The sequence below is a fragment of the Entelurus aequoreus genome, linkage group LG14 (assembly GCF_033978785.1).
Source record: "Entelurus aequoreus isolate RoL-2023_Sb linkage group LG14, RoL_Eaeq_v1.1, whole genome shotgun sequence".
In the NCBI taxonomy this organism is placed as follows: Eukaryota; Metazoa; Chordata; class Actinopteri; order Syngnathiformes; family Syngnathidae; genus Entelurus; species Entelurus aequoreus.
Window position 1 is genome coordinate 2,262,065 of NC_084744.1, and position 16,283 is coordinate 2,278,347.

The following is a 16,283-nucleotide window of genomic DNA, read 5'->3' on the forward strand; positions in this document are numbered from 1 at the left end:
ACAGTAGTTAGTATATGAAGCACCAATGTAAGAGTGTTGATGTTTAAAACCAACAGTAGTTAGTATATGAAGCACCAATATAAGAGTGTTGATGTTTAAAACCAACAGTAGTTAGTATATGAAGCACCAATGTAAGAGTGTTGATGTTTAAAACCAACAGTAGTTAGTATATGAAGCACCAATATAAGAGTGTTGATGTTTAAAACCAACAGTAGTTAGTATATGAAGCACCAATCTAAGAGTGTTGATGTTTAAAACCAACAGTAGTTAGTATATGAAGCACCAATGTAAGAGTGTTGATGTTTAAAACCAACAGTAGTTAGTATATGAAGCACCAATGTAAGTGTTGATGTTTAAAACCAACAGTAGTTAGTATATGAAGCACCAATGTAAGAGTGTTGATGTTTAAAACCAACAGTAGTTAGTATATGAAGCACCAATGTAAGAGTGTTGATGTTTAAAACCAACAGTAGTTAGTATATGAAGCACCAATGTAAGAGTGTTGATGTTTAAAACCAACAGTAGTTAGTATATGAAGCACCAATGTAAGAGTGTTGATGTTTAAAACCAACAGTAGTTAGTATATGAAGCACCAATATAAGAGTGTTGATGTTCAAAACCAACAGTAGTTAGTATATGAAGCACCAATGTAAGAGTGTTGATGTTTAAAACCAACAGTAGTTAGTATATGAAGCACCAATGTAAGAGTGTTGATGTTTAAAACCAACAGTAGTTAGTATATGAAGCACCAATGTAAGAGTGTTGATGTTTAAAACCAACAGTAGTTAGTATATGAAGCACCAATGTAAGAGTGTTGATGTTTAAAACCAACAGTAGTTAGTATATGAAGCACCAATGTAAGAGTGTTGATGTTTAGAAACCAACAGTAGTTAGTATATGAAGCACCAATGTTAGAGTGTTGATGTTTGTGGCTAAAAGAGTGTTGAAGGCCTGCCAGGCGCCCCCCCAGTGGCGGACAAAGAAGCTGCGTGATGTCCTGGGACTGCCAAACATGACCATGGTCTTCCTGTGGACTCAAGGAGACAAACATCACTATGGTCTTCCTGTGGACTCGTGGAGACAAAGCTGCCATTGAAGCGTCTCTCAGGTCCACATGACAACACTTATGTTCCCACGGCAACCACTGCAGGGTCACCACCTGCTGTGTCAACTGGAAGCAACTTTTAGGTTAATCAATCATTTGATTGTGAGGTGAATGACCGCCATCATAACTATCATGTGATGATGTTCATGATCATGTGATGATGTTCATCATCATGTGATGATGTTCATCATCATGTGATGATGTTCATGATCATGTGATGATGTTCATCATCATGTGACTGTGATGTCATGCTAACGTGATCACATGACGATGATGTCATGCTAACATGATCACATGATGATGATGTCATGCTAACATGATCACATGATGATGATGTCATGATCACACGATGATGATGTCATGCTAACATGATCACATGATGATGATGTCATGCTAACATGATCACATGATGACGATGTCATGCTAACATGATGCTGATGTCATGCTAACATGATCACGTGATGATGTCATGCTAACATGATCACGTGATGATGTCATGCTAACATGATCACATGATGATGATGTCATGCTAACATGATCACATGATGATAATGTCATGCTAACATGATCGCATGATGATGATGCCATGATCACATGATGATGATGTCATGCTAACATGATCACGTGATGATGTCATGCTAACATGATCACATGATGATGATGTCATGCTAACATGATCACATGATGATGATGTCATGATCACATGACGATGATGTCATGCTAACATGATCACATGATGATGTCATGCTAACATGATCACATGATGATGATGTCATGCTAACATGACCACATGATGATGATGTCATGCTAACATGATGATGATGTCATGCTAACATGATGATGATGTCATGCTAACATGATCACAATGATGATGATGTCATGCTAACATGATCACATGATGATGTCATGCTAACATGATCACATGATGCTGATGTCATGCTAACATGATCACATGATGATAATGTCATGCTAACATGATCACATGATGATAATGTCATGCTAACATGATCGCATGCTGATGATGCCATGCTAACATGATCACATGATGATGATGTCATGCTAACATGATCACGTGATGATGTCATGCTAACATGATCACATGATGATGATGTCATGCTAACATGATCACATGATGATGATGTCATGCTAACATGATCACATGATGATGTCATGATCACATGACGATGATGGCATGCTAACATGATCACGTGATGATGATGTCATGCTAACGTGATCACATGATGATGTCATGCTGACATGATCACATGATGATGATGTCATGCTAACATGATCACATGATGATGATGTCATGCTAACATGTTAACATGATGATGATGTCATGCTAACATGATCATGTGATGATGTCATGCTAACATGATCACATGATGATGATGTCATGCTAACATGATCACATGATGATGATGTCATGATCACATGACGATGATGTCATGCTAACATGATCACATGATGATGATGTCATGCTAACATGATCACATGGTGATGATGTCATGCTAACATGATCACGTGATGATGATGTCATGCTAACATGAACACATGATGATGATGTCATGCTAACATGATCACATGATGATGATGTCATGCTAACATGATCACGTGATGATGATGTCATGCTAACATGATCATGTGATGACGATGTCATGCTAACATGATCACGTGATGATGATGTCATGCTAACATGAACACATGATGATGCTGTCATGCTAACATGATCACGTGATGATGATGTCATGCTAACATGATCATGTGATGATGATGTCATGCTAACATGATCATGTGATGATGATGTCATGCTAACATGATCATGTGATGATGATGTCATGCTAACATGATCACGTGATGATGATGTCATGCTAACATGATCACGTGATGATGATGTCATGCTAACATGATCACATGATGATGATGTCATGCTAACATGATCACATGATGATGATGATGTCTTGCTAACATGATAATGTGATGACGATGATGGTGATCATAAAGTGAGCTGCTCTCCCTCCAGGAGCTCAGATGGATTATGGACTTAGGTACATCAACCATGTCCCCCACTGGGTGCGGACTTTGTGACCCAGCAGGAAGTCCAGGTCAGGACAGATGGGGGTTTGGGGGTTGGGGGTTGGGGGACCTCAGCTGTGATCCAACGCTAATCTTTTTATGACGGCAAACGGCAGCCGCTGACGTCCTGTGAGGGGTGAGGCAGGTGTGTCGGGGGGGGCTGACAAACGCTGGAGGCGGGGCTTGTGCAGGACTCGGAGGCGGGGTTACATGAATGAGCAGGTGAGGACTAAATCACGTGCACGCCCTCATCAAGACGTCTCTTACAGCCCGGCGGCCATGTTGTGCCAGGAAGTGACCCCCCCGCCCCCCCTCCTGTCCCCGCGCTCCCATTGTGGTCTTGACAGGACCACATGTGACCTGGCAGCGTGTGAATGAGACCACCAGCACAAAGACCTTCACTTCCTGTCTGTGGTGGGGGTCTATCTCATGCTAGCATTAGCCTAGCATGCTAAGGTCTCCATATTGTGAAGAACATCATCACATTATAAATGTGATGATAACCATAGAGAGGACCCCCCCCCCCCCGCCTCCACAGACCTGTACCTCGGTCTGAATGTTGTCTGTGTTGGCCCTGCCATGAGGTGGACCCTGTCTTCCTTGTCCAGGGTGGTCCCCGTCTTCCTTGTCCAGGGTGGTCCCCGTCTTCCTTGTCCAGGGTGGTCCCCGTCTACCTTGTCCAGGGTGGTCCCCGTCTTCCTTGTCCAGGGTGGACCCCGTCTTCCTTGTCCAGGGTGGACCCCGTCTACCTTGTCCAGGGTGGTCCCCGTCTTCCTTGTCCAGGGTGGACCCCGTCTTCCTTGTCCAGGGTGGACCCCGTCTTCCTTGTCCAGGGTGGACCCCATCCTCCTTGTCCAGGGTGGTCCTCGTCTTCCTTGTCCAGGGTGGTCCCCGTCTTCCTTGTCCAGGGTGAACCCCGTCTTCCTTGTCCAGGGTCGTCCCTGTCTTCCTTGTCCAGGGTGAACCCCGTCTTCCTTGTCCAGGGTGGTCCCTGTCTTCCTTGTACAGGGTGGTCCCCGTCTTCCTTGTCCAGGGTGAACCCTGTCTTCCTTGTCCAGGGTGGTCCCTGTCTTCCTTGTCCAGGGTGAACCCTGTCTTCCTTGTCCAGGGTGGTCCCCGTCTTCCTTGTCCAGGGTGAACCCCGTCTTCCTTGTCCAGGGTGGTCCCCGTCTTCCTTGTCCAGGGTGGTCCCCGTCTTCCTTGTCCAGGGTGGACCCCGTCTTCCTTGTCCAGGGTGGACCCCGTCTTCCTTGTCCAGGGTGGTCCCCGTCTTCCTTGTCCAGGGTGGTCCCCGTCTTCCTTGTCCAGGGTGGTCCCCGTCTTCCTTGTCCAGGGTGGACCCCGTCTTCCTTGTCCAGGGTGGTCCCCGTCTTCCTTGTCCAGGGTGGACCCCGTCTTCCTTGTCCAGGGTGGACCCCGTCTTCCTTGTCCAGGGTGGTCCCCGTCTTCCTTGTCCAGGGTGGTCCCCGTCTTCCTTGTCCAGGGTGGTCCCCGTCTTCCTTGTCCAGGGTGGACCCCGTCTTCCACCCCACTGCAGCTGGGTCAGGTTCCCCCCGCCACCCCGAGAGGGACAAGCAGTAGAAACTGGATGGTTGACTAATAGTTACGTCTAGTTAGTCACTCCTAGTCCCTGATCACCACTTTTAGTCTCAGTCCACAAACCTTCTAGTCTCTGCTTGTTACTCCTAGTCCCTGATCATCACTCCTAGTCCCTGCTCATCACTTTTAGTCTCAGTCCACCCTTTCTAGTCTCTGCTTGTCCTGACTGTCACTCTTAGTCCCTGATCATCACTCCTAGTCCCTGATCATCACTCCTAGTCCCTGATTATCACTCCTAGTCCCATGTCATCACTTTTAGTCTCAGTCCACCCTTTCTAGTCTCTGCTTGTCCTGACTGTCACTCTTAGTCCCTGATCATCACTCCTAGTCCCTGATCATCACGCCTAGTCCCTGCTCGTCACTCCTAGACCCTGATCATCACTCCTAGTCCCTGATCGTCACTCCTAATCCCTGATCATAACTCTTGGTCCCTGATCATCACTCCTAGTCCCTGCTCGTTCCTAGTCCCTGATCATCACTCTTAGTCCCTGATCATCACTCGTAGTCTCAGTTTGTCACTCCTAGTCCCTGATTATCACTCCTCCTGCTCGTCACTCCTAGTCCCTGATCATCACTCCTAGTCCCTGCTCATCACTCCTAGACCCTGCTCGTCACTCCTAGTCCCTGATCATCACTCCTAGTCCCTGCTCGTCACTCCTAGTCCCTGATCATCACTCCTAGTCCCTGCTCGTCACTCCTAGTCCCTGATCATCACTCCTAGTCCCTGCTCGTCAATCCTAGTCCCTGATCATCACTCCTAGTCCCTGATCATCACTCCTAGTCCCTGATCATCACTCCTAGTCCCTGCTCGTCACTCCTAGTCCCTGATCATCACTCCTAGTCCCTGCTCGTCACTCCTAGTCCCTGATAATCACTCCTAGTCCCTGATCATCACTCGTAGTCTCAGCTCGTCACTCCTAGTCCCTGCTCGTCACTCCTAGTCCCTGATCATCACTCCTAGTCCCTGCTCGTCACTCCTAGTCCCTGATAATCACTCCTAGTCCCTGATCATCACTCGTAGTCTCAGCTCGTCACTCCTAGTCCCTGCTCATCACGCCTAGTCCCTGCTCATCACTCCTAGTCCCTGATCATCACTCCTAGTCCCTGCTCGTCACTCCTAGTCCCTGATCATCACTCCTAGTCCCTGCTCATCACTCCTAGTCCCTGCTCGTCACTCCTAGTCCCTGATCATCACTCCTAGTCCCTGCTCGTCACTCCTAGTCCCTGATCATCACTCCTAGTCCCTGCTCATCACTCCTAGTCCCTGCTCGTCACTCCTAGTCCCTGATCATCACTCCTAGTCCCTGCTCGTCACTCCTAGTCCCTGATCATCACTCCTAGTCCCTGATCATTACTCCTAGTCCCTGATCATCACTCCTAGTCCCTGCTCGTCACTCCTAGTCCCTGATCATCACTCCTAGTCCCTGCTCGTCACTCCTAGTCCCTGATAATCACTCCTAGTCCCTGATCATCACTCGTAGTCTCAGCTCGTCACTCCTAGTCCCTGCTCGTCACTCCTAGTCCCTGATCATCACTCCTAGTCCCTGCTCGTCACTCCTAGTCCCTGATAATCACTCCTAGTCCCTGATCATCACTCGTAGTCTCAGCTCGTCACTCCTAGTCCCTGCTCATCACGCCTAGTCCCTGCTCATCACTCCTAGTCCCTGATCATCACTCCTAGTCCCTGCTCGTCACTCCTAGTCCCTGCTCGTCACTCCTAATCCCTGCTCATCACGCCTAGTCCCTGCTCGTCACTCCTAGTCCCTGATCATCACTCCTAGTTCCTGCTCGTCACTCCTAGTCCCTGATTATCACTCCTAGTCCCTGATCATCACTCCTAGTCCCTGATCATCACTCCTAGTCCTTGCTCGTCACTCCTAGTCCCTGATCATCACTCCTAGTCCCTGCTCATCACGCCTAGTCCCTGATCATCACTCCTAGTCCCTGATTATCACTCCTCCTGCTCGTCACTCCTAGTCCCTGATCATCACTCCTAGTCCCTGCTCATCACTCCTAGTCCCTGCTCGTCACTCCTAGTCCCTGATCATCACTCCTAGTTCCTGCTCGTCACTCCTAGTCCCTGATTATCACTCCTAGTCCCTGATCATCACTCCTAGTCCCTGATCATCACTCCTAGTCCTTGCTCGTCACTCCTAGTCCCTGATCATCACTCCTAGTCCCTGCTCATCACGCCTAGTCCCTGATCATCACTCCTAGTCCCTGATTATCACTCCTCCTGCTCGTCACTCCTAATCCCTGATCATCACTCCTAGTCCCTGATCATCACTCCTAGTCCTTGCTCGTCACTCCTAGTCCCTGATCATCACTCCTAGTCCCTGATCATCACTCCTAGTCCTTGCTCGTCACTCCTAGTCCCTGATCATCACTCCTAGTCCCTGCTTGTCACCCCTAGTCCCTGCTCGTCACTCCTAGTCCCTGATCATAACTCCTAGTTCCTGATCATCACTCCTAGTCCCTACTGGTCACTCCTAGTCCCTGCTCGTCACGCCTAGTCCCTGCTGGTCACTCCTAGTCCCTGCTCATCACTCCTAGTCCCTGCTCGTCACTCCAAGTCCCTGATCATCACTCCTAGTCCCTGCTTGTCACTCCTAGTCCCTGATCATCACTCCTAGTCCTTGCTCGTCACTCCTAGTCCCTGATCATCACTCCTAGTCCCTGCTCGTCACTCCTAGTCCCTGATAATCACTCCTAGTCCCTGCTCGTCACTCCTAGTCCCTGCTCGTCACTCCTAGTCCCTGCTCGTCACTCCTAGTCCCTGCTCGTCACTCCTAGTCCCTGATCATCACTCCTAGTCCCTGCTCGTCACTCCTAGTCCCTGATAATCACTCCTAGTCCCTGATCATCACTCGTAGTCTCAGCTCGTCACTCCTAGTCCCTGCTCATCACGCCTAGTCCCTGCTCATCACTCCTAGTCCCTGATCATCACTCCTAGTCCCTGCTCGTCACTCCTAGTCCCTGCTCGTCACTCCTAGTCCCTGCTCATCACGCCTAGTCCCTGCTCATCACTCCTAGTCCCTGATCATCACTCCTAGTCCCTGCTCGTCACTCCTAGTCCCTGCTCGTCACTCCTAGTCCCTGCTCATCACGCCTAGTCCCTGCTCGTCACTCCTAGTCCCTGATTATAACTCTTAGTCCCTGATCATCACTCCTAGTCCCTGTTGGTCACTCCTAGTCCCTGATCATCACTCCTAGTCCCTGATCATCACTCCTAGTCCCTGCTCATCACTCCTAGTCCCTGCTCGTCACTCCTAGTCCCTGATCATCACTCCTAGTCCCTGCTCGTCACTCCTAGTCCCTGATCATCACTCCTAGTCCCTGATCATCACTCCTAGTCCCTGATCATCACTCCTAGTCCTTGCTCGTCACTCTTAGTCCCTGATCATCACTCCTAGTCCCTGCTCGTCACTCCTAGTCCCTGATCATCACTCCTAGTCCCTGATCATCACTCGTAGTCTCAGCTCGTCACTCCTAGTCCCTGCTCATCACGCCTAGTCCCTGCTCATCACTCCTAGTCCCTGATCATCACTCCTAGTCCCTGCTCGTCACTCCTAGTCCCTGCTCATCACGCCTAGTCCCTGCTCGTCACTCCTAGTCCCTGATCATAACTCTTAGTCCCTGATCATCACTCCTAGTCCCTGCTGGTCACTCCTAGTCCCTGATCATCACTCCTAGTCCCTGATCATCACTCCTAGTCCCTGCTCGTCACCCCTAGTCCCTGCTCGTCACTCCTAGTCCCTGATCATAACTCCTAGTCCCTGCTCGTCACTCCTAGTCCCTGTTCGTCACTCCTAGTCCCTGCTCATCACGCCTAGTCCCTGCTCGTCACTCCTAGTCCCTGATCATAACTCCTAGTTCCTGATCATCACTCCTAGTCCCTGCTGGTCACTCCTAGTCCCTGCTCGTCACGCCTAGTCCCTGCTGGTCACTCCTAGTCCCTGCTCATCACTCCTAGTCCCTGCTCATCACTCCTAGTCCCTGATCATCACTCCTAGTCCCTGCTTGTCACTCCTAGTCCATGTTCGTCACTCCTAGTCCCTGCTCATCACGCCTAGTCCCTGCTCGTCACTCCTAGTCCCTGCTCATCACTCCTAGTCCCTGTTCGTCACTCCTAGTCCCTGCTCATCACGCCTAGTCCCTGCTCGTCACTCCTAGTCCCTGCTCGTCACTCCTAGTCCCTGCTCGTCACTCCTAGTCCCTGATCATCACTCGTAGTCTCAGCTCGTCACTCCTAGTCCCTGCTCATCACGCCTAGTCCCTGCTCATCACTCCTGGTCCCTGATCATCACTCCTAGTCCGTGCTCGTCACTCCTAGTCCCTGCTCGTCACTCCTAGTCCCTGCTCATCACGCCTAGTCCCTGCTCGTCACTCCTAGTCCCTGATCATAACTCTTAGTCCCTGATCATCACTCCTAGTCCCTGCTGGTCACTCCTAGTCCCTGATCATCACTCCTAGTCCCTGCTTGTCACCCCTAGTCCCTGCTCGTCACTCCTAGTCCCTGATCATCACTCCTAGTTCCTGCTCGTCACTCCTAGTCCCTGATTATCACTCCTAGTCCCTGATCATCACTCCTAGTCCCTGATCATCACTCCTAGTCCCTGCTCATCACTCCTAGTCCCTGCTCATCACTCCTAGTCCCTGATCATCACTCGTAGTCTCAGCTCGTCACTCCTAGTCCCTGCTCATCACGCCTAGTCCCTGCTCATCACTCCTGGTCCCTGATCATCACTCCTAGTCCGTGCTCGTCACTCCTAGTCCCTGCTCGTCACTCCTAGTCCCTGCTCATCACGCCTAGTCCCTGCTCGTCACTCCTAGTCCCTGATCATAACTCTTAGTCCCTGATCATCACTCCTAGTCCCTGCTGGTCACTCCTAGTCCCTGATCATCACTCCTAGTCCCTGCTTGTCACCCCTAGTCCCTGCTCGTCACTCCTAGTCCCTGATCATCACTCCTAGTTCCTGCTCGTCACTCCTAGTCCCTGATTATCACTCCTAGTCCCTGATCATCACTCCTAGTCCCTGATCATCACTCCTAGTCCCTGCTCATCACTCCTAGTCCCTGCTCGTCACTCCTAGTCCCTGATCATCACTCCTAGTCCCTGCTCATCACGCCTAGTCCCTGATCATCACTCCTAGTCCCTGATTATCACTCCTCCTGCTCGTCACTCCTAATCCCTGATCATCACTCCTAGTCCCTGCTCATCACTCCTAGTCCCTGCTCGTCACTCCTAGTCCCTGATCATCACTCCTAGTTCCTGCTCGTCACTCCTAGTCCCTGATTATCACTCCTAGTCCCTGATCATCACTCCTAGTCCCTGATCATCACTCCTAGTCCTTGCTCGTCACTCCTAGTCCCTGATCATCACTCCTAGTCCCTGCTCGTCACTCCTAGTCCCTGATAATCACTCCTAGTCCCTGATCATCACTCGTAGTCTCAGCTCGTCACTCCTAGTCCCTGCTCGTCACTCCTAGTCCCTGATCATCACTCCTAGTCCCTGCTCGTCACTCCTAGTCCCTGATAATCACTCCTAGTCCCTGATCATCACTCGTAGTCTCAGCTCGTCACTCCTAGTCCCTGCTCATCACGCCTAGTCCCTGCTCATCACTCCTAGTCCCTGATCATCACTCCTAGTCCCTGCTCGTCACTCCTAGTCCCTGCTCGTCACTCCTAGTCCCTGCTCATCACGCCTAGTCCCTGATCATCACTCCTAGTCCCTGCTCATCACTCCTAGTCCCTGATAATCACTCCTAGTCCCTGATCATCACTCGTAGTCTCAGCTCGTCACTCCTAGTCCCTGCTCATCACGCCTAGTCCCTGCTCATCACTCCTAGTCCCTGATTATAACTCTTAGTCCCTGATCATCACTCCAAGTCCCTGTTGGTCACTCCTAGTCCCTGATCATCACTCCTAGTCCCTGATCATCACTCCTAGTCCCTGCTCATCACTCCTAGTCCCTGCTCGTCACTCATAGTCCCTGATCATCACTCCTAGTCCCTGCTCGTCACTCCTAGTCCCTGATCATCACTCCTAGTCCCTGATCATCACTCCTAGTCCCTGATCATCACTCCTAGTCCTTGCTCGTCACTCCTAGTCCCTGATCATCACTCCTAGTCCCTGCTCGTCACTCCTAGTCCCTGATCATCACTCCTAGTCCCTGATCATCACTCGTAGTCTCAGCTCGTCACTCCTAGTCCCTGCTCATCACGCCTAGTCCCTGCTCATCACTCCTAGTCCCTGATCATCACTCCTAGTCCCTGCTCGTCACTCCTAGTCCCTGCTCGTCACTCCTAGTCCCTGCTCGTCACGCCTAGTCCCTGCTCATCACGCCTAGTCCCTGCTCGTCACTCCTAGTCCCTGATCATAACTCTTAGTCCCTGATCATCACTCCTAGTCCCTGCTGGTCACTCCTAGTCCCTGATCATCACTCCTAGTCCCTGATCATCACTCCTAGTCCCTGCTCGTCACCCCTAGTCCCTGCTCGTCACTCCTAGTCCCTGATCATAACTCCTAGTCCCTGCTCGTCACTCCTAGTCCCTGTTCGTCACTCCTAGTCCCTGCTCATCACGCCTAGTCCCTGCTCGTCACTCCTAGTCCCTGATCATAACTCCTAGTTCCTGATCATCACTCTTAGTCCCTGCTGGTCACTCCTAGTCCCTGCTCGTCACGCCTAGTCCCTGCTGGTCACTCCTAGTCCTTGCTCATCACTCCTAGTCCCTGCTCATCACTCCTAGTCCCTGCTTGTCACTCCTAGTCCATGTTCGTCACTCCTAGTCCCTGCTCATCACGCCTAGTCCCTGCTCGTCACTCCTAGTCCCTGCTCATCACTCCTAGTCCCTGTTCGTCACTCCTAGTCCCTGCTCATCACGCCTAGTCCCTGCTCGTCACTCCTAGTCCCTGCTCGTCACTCCTAGTCCCTGATCATCACTCCTAGTCCCTGATCATCACTTCTAGTCCCTGATTATCACTCCTAGTCCCTGCTCGTCACTCCTAGTCCCTGATCATCACTCCTAGTCCCTGATCATCACTCGTAGTCTCAGCTCGTCATTCCTAGTCCCTGCTCATCACGCCTAGTCCCTGCTCATCACTCCTAGTCCCTGATCATCACTCCTAGTCCGTGCTCGTCACTCCTAGTCCCTGCTCGTCACTCCTAGTCCCTGCTCATCACGCCTAGTCCCTGCTGGTCACTCCTAGTCCCTGATCATAACTCTTAGTCCCTGATCATCACTCCTAGTCCCTGCTGGTCACTCCTAGTCCCTGATCATCACTCCTAGTCCCTGCTCGTCACTCCTAGTCCCTGCTCATCACGCCTAGTCCCTGGTCGTCACTCCTAGTCCCTGATCATAACTCTTAGTCCCTGATCATCACTCCTAGTCCCTGCTGGTCACTCCTAGTCCCTGATCATCACTCCTAGTCCCTGCTTGTCACCCCTAGTCCCTGCTCGTCACTCCTAGTCCCTGATCATCACTCCTAGTTCCTGCTCGTCACTCCTAGTCCCTGATTATCACTCCTAGTCCCTGATCATCACTCCTAGTCCCTGATCATCACTCCTAGTCCTTGCTCGTCACTCCTAGTCCCTGATCATCACTCCTAGTCCCTGCTCATCACGCCTAGTCCCTGCTCGTCACTCCTAGTCCCTGATTATCACTCCTCCTGCTCGTCACTCCTAATCCCTGATCATCACTCCTAGTCCCTGCTCATCACTCCTAGTCCCTGCTCGTCACTCCTAGTCCCTGATCATCACTCCTAGTTCCTGCTCGTCACTCCTAGTCCCTGATTATCACTCCTAGTCCCTGATCATCACTCCTAGTCCCTGATCATCACTCCTAGTCCTTGCTCGTCACTCCTAGTCCCTGATCATCACTCCTAGTCCCTGCTCGTCACTCCTAGTCCCTGATAATCACTCCTAGTCCCTGATCATCACTCGTAGTCTCAGCTCGTCACTCCTAGTCCCTGCTCGTCACTCCTAGTCCCTGATCATCACTCCTAGTCCCTGCTCGTCACTCCTAGTCCCTGATAATCACTCCTAGTCCCTGATCATCACTCGTAGTCTCAGCTCGTCACTCCTAGTCCCTGCTCATCACGCCTAGTCCCTGCTCATCACTCCTAGTCCCTGATCATCACTCCTAGTCCCTGCTCGTCACTCCTAGTCCCTGCTCGTCACTCCTAGTCCCTGCTCATCACGCCTAGTCCCTGATCATCACTCCTAGTCCCTGCTCGTCACTCCTAGTCCCTGCTCGTCACTCCTAGTCCCTGCTCATCACGCCTAGTCCCTGCTCGTCACTCCTAGTCCCTGATTATAACTCTTAGTCCCTGATCATCACTCCTAGTCCCTGTTGGTCACTCCTAGTCCCTGATCATCACTCCTAGTCCCTGATCATCACTCCTAGTCCTTGCTCATCACTCCTAGTCCCTGCTCGTCACTCCTAGTCCCTGATCATCACTCCTAGTCCCTGCTCATCACTCCTAGTCCCTGATCATCACTCCTAGTCCCTGATCATCACTCCTAGTCCCTGATCATCACTCCTAGTCCTTGCTCGTCACTCCTAGTCCCTGATCATCACTCCTAGTCCCTGCTCGTCACTCCTAGTCCCTGATCATCACTCCTAGTCCCTGATCATCACTCGTAGTCTCAGCTCGTCACTCCTAGTCCCTGCTCATCACGCCTAGTCCCTGCTCATCACTCCTAGTCCCTGATCATCACTCCTAGTCCCTGCTCGTCACTCCTAGTCCCTGCTCGTCACTCCTAGTCCCTGCTCATCACGCCTAGTCCCTGCTCGTCACTCCTAGTCCCTGATCATAACTCTTAGTCCCTGATCATCACTCCTAGTCCCTGCTGGTCACTCCTAGTCCCTGATCATCACTCCTAGTCCCTGATCATCACTCCTAGTCCCTGCTCGTCACCCCTAGTCCCTGCTCGTCACTCCTAGTCCCTGATCATAACTCCTAGTCCCTGCTCGTCACTCCTAGTCCCTGTTCGTCACTCCTAGTCCCTGCTCATCACGCCTAGTCCCTGCTCGTCACTCCTAGTCCCTGATCATAACTCCTAGTTCCTGATCATCACTCTTAGTCCCTGCTGGTCACTCCTAGTCCCTGCTCGTCACGCCTAGTCCCTGCTGGTCACTCCTAGTCCTTGCTCATCACTCCTAGTCCCTGCTCATCACTCCTAGTCCCTGATCATCACTCTTAGTCCCTGCTTGTCACTCCTAGTCCATGTTCGTCACTCCTAGTCCCTGCTCATCACGCCTAGTCCCTGCTCGTCACTCCTAGTCCCTGCTCATCACTCCTAGTCCCTGTTCGTCACTCCTAGTCCCTGCTCATCACGCCTAGTCCCTGCTCGTCACTCCTAGTCCCTGCTCGTCACTCCTAGTCCCTGATCATCACTCCTAGTCCCTGATCATCACTTCTAGTCCCTGATTATCACTCTTAGTCCCTGCTCGTCACTCCTAGTCCCTGATCATCACTCCTAGTCCCTGATCATCACTCGTAGTCTCAGCTCGTCACTCCTAGTCCCTGCTCATCACGCCTAGTCCCTGCTCATCACTCCTAGTCCCTGATCATCACTCCTAGTCCGTGCTCGTCACTCCTAGTCCCTGCTCGTCACTCCTAGTCCCTGCTCATCACGCCTAGTCCCTGCTCGTCACTCCTAGTCCCTGATCATAACTCTTAGTCCCTGATCATCACTCCTAGTCCCTGCTGGTCACTCCTAGTCCCTGATCATCAGTCCTAGTCCCTGCTTGTCACCCCTAGTCCCTGCTCGTCACTCCTAGTCCCTGATCATAACTCCTAGTTCCTGATCATCACTCCTAGTCCCTGCTGGTCACTCCTAGTCCCTGCTCGTCACGCCTAGTCCCTGCTGGTCACTCCTAGTCCCTGCTCATCACTCCTAGTCCCTGCTCGTCACTCCTAGTCCCTGATCATCACTCCTAGTCCCTGCTTGTCACTCCTAGTCCATGTTCGTCACTCCTAGTCCCTGCTCATCACGCCTAGTCCCTGCTCATCACTCCTAGTCCCTGCTCATCACTCCTAGTCCCTGCTGGTCACTCCTAGTCCCTGATCATCACTCCTAGTCCTTGTTCGTCACTCCTAGTCCCTGCTCATCACGCCTAGTCCCTGCTCGTCACTCCTAGTCCCTGATCATCACTCCTAGTCCATGTTCGTCACTCCTAGTCCCTGCTCATCACGCCTAGTCCCTGCTCGTCACTCCTAGTCCCTGATCATAACTCCTAGTTCCTGATCATCACTCCTAGTCCCTGCTGGTCACTCCTAGTCCCTGATCATCACTCCTAGTCCCTGATTATCACTCCTAGTCCCTGCTCGTCACGCCTAGTCCCTGCTGGTCACTCCTAGTCCCTGCTCGTCACTCCTAGTCCCTGATCATCACTCCTAGTCCCTGCTTGTCACTCCTAGTCCATGTTCGTCACTCCTAGTCCCTGCTCATCACGCCTAGTCCCTGCTCGTCACTCCTAGTCCCTGATCATAACTCCTAGTTCCTGATCATCACTCCTAGTCCCTGCTGGTCACTCCTAGTCCCTGTTCGTCACGCCTAGTCCCTGCTGGTCACTCCTAGTCCCTGCTCATCACTCCTAGTCCCTGCTCGTCATTCCTAGTCCCTGATCATCACTCCTAGTCCCTGCTTGTCACTCCTAGTCCATGTTCGTCACTCCTAGTCCCTGCTCATCACGCCTAGTCCCTGCTCGTCACTCCTAGTCCCTGTTCATCACTACTAGTCCCTGTTCGTCACTCCTAGTCCCTGTTCATCACGCCTAGTCCCTGCTCGTCACTCCTAGTCCCTGCTCGTCACTCCTAGTCCCTGATCATCACTTCTAGTCCCTGATTATCACTCCTAGTCCCTGCTCGTCACTCCTAGTCCCTGATCATCACTCCTAGTCCCTGATCATCACTCGTAGTCTCAGCTCGTCACTCCTAGTCCCTGCTCATCACTCCTAGTCCCTGCTCATCACTCCTAGTCCCTGATCATCACTCCTAGTCCGTGCTCGTCACTCCTAGTCCCTGCTCGTCACTCCTAGTCCCTGCTCATCACGCCTAGTCCCTGCTCGTCACTCCTAGTCCCTGATCATAACGCTTAGTCCCTGATCATCACTCCTAGTCCCTGCTGGTCACTCCTAGTCCCTGATCATCACTCCTAGTCCCTGCTTGTCACCCCTAGTCCCTGCTCGTCACTCCTAGTCCCTGATCATAACTCCTAGTTCCTGATCATCACTCCTAGTCCCTACTGGTCACTCCTAGTCCCTGCTCGTCACGCCTAGTCCCTGCTGGTCACTCCTAGTCCCTGCTCATCACTCCTAGTCCCTGCTCGTCACTCCAAGTCCCTGATCATCACTCCTAGTCCCTGCTTGTCACTCCTAGTCCATGTTCGTCACTCCTAGTCCCTGCTCATCACGCCTAGTCCCTGCTCATCACTCCTAGTCCCTGCTCATCACTCCTAGTCCCTGCTGGTCACTCCTAGTCCCTGATCATCACTCCT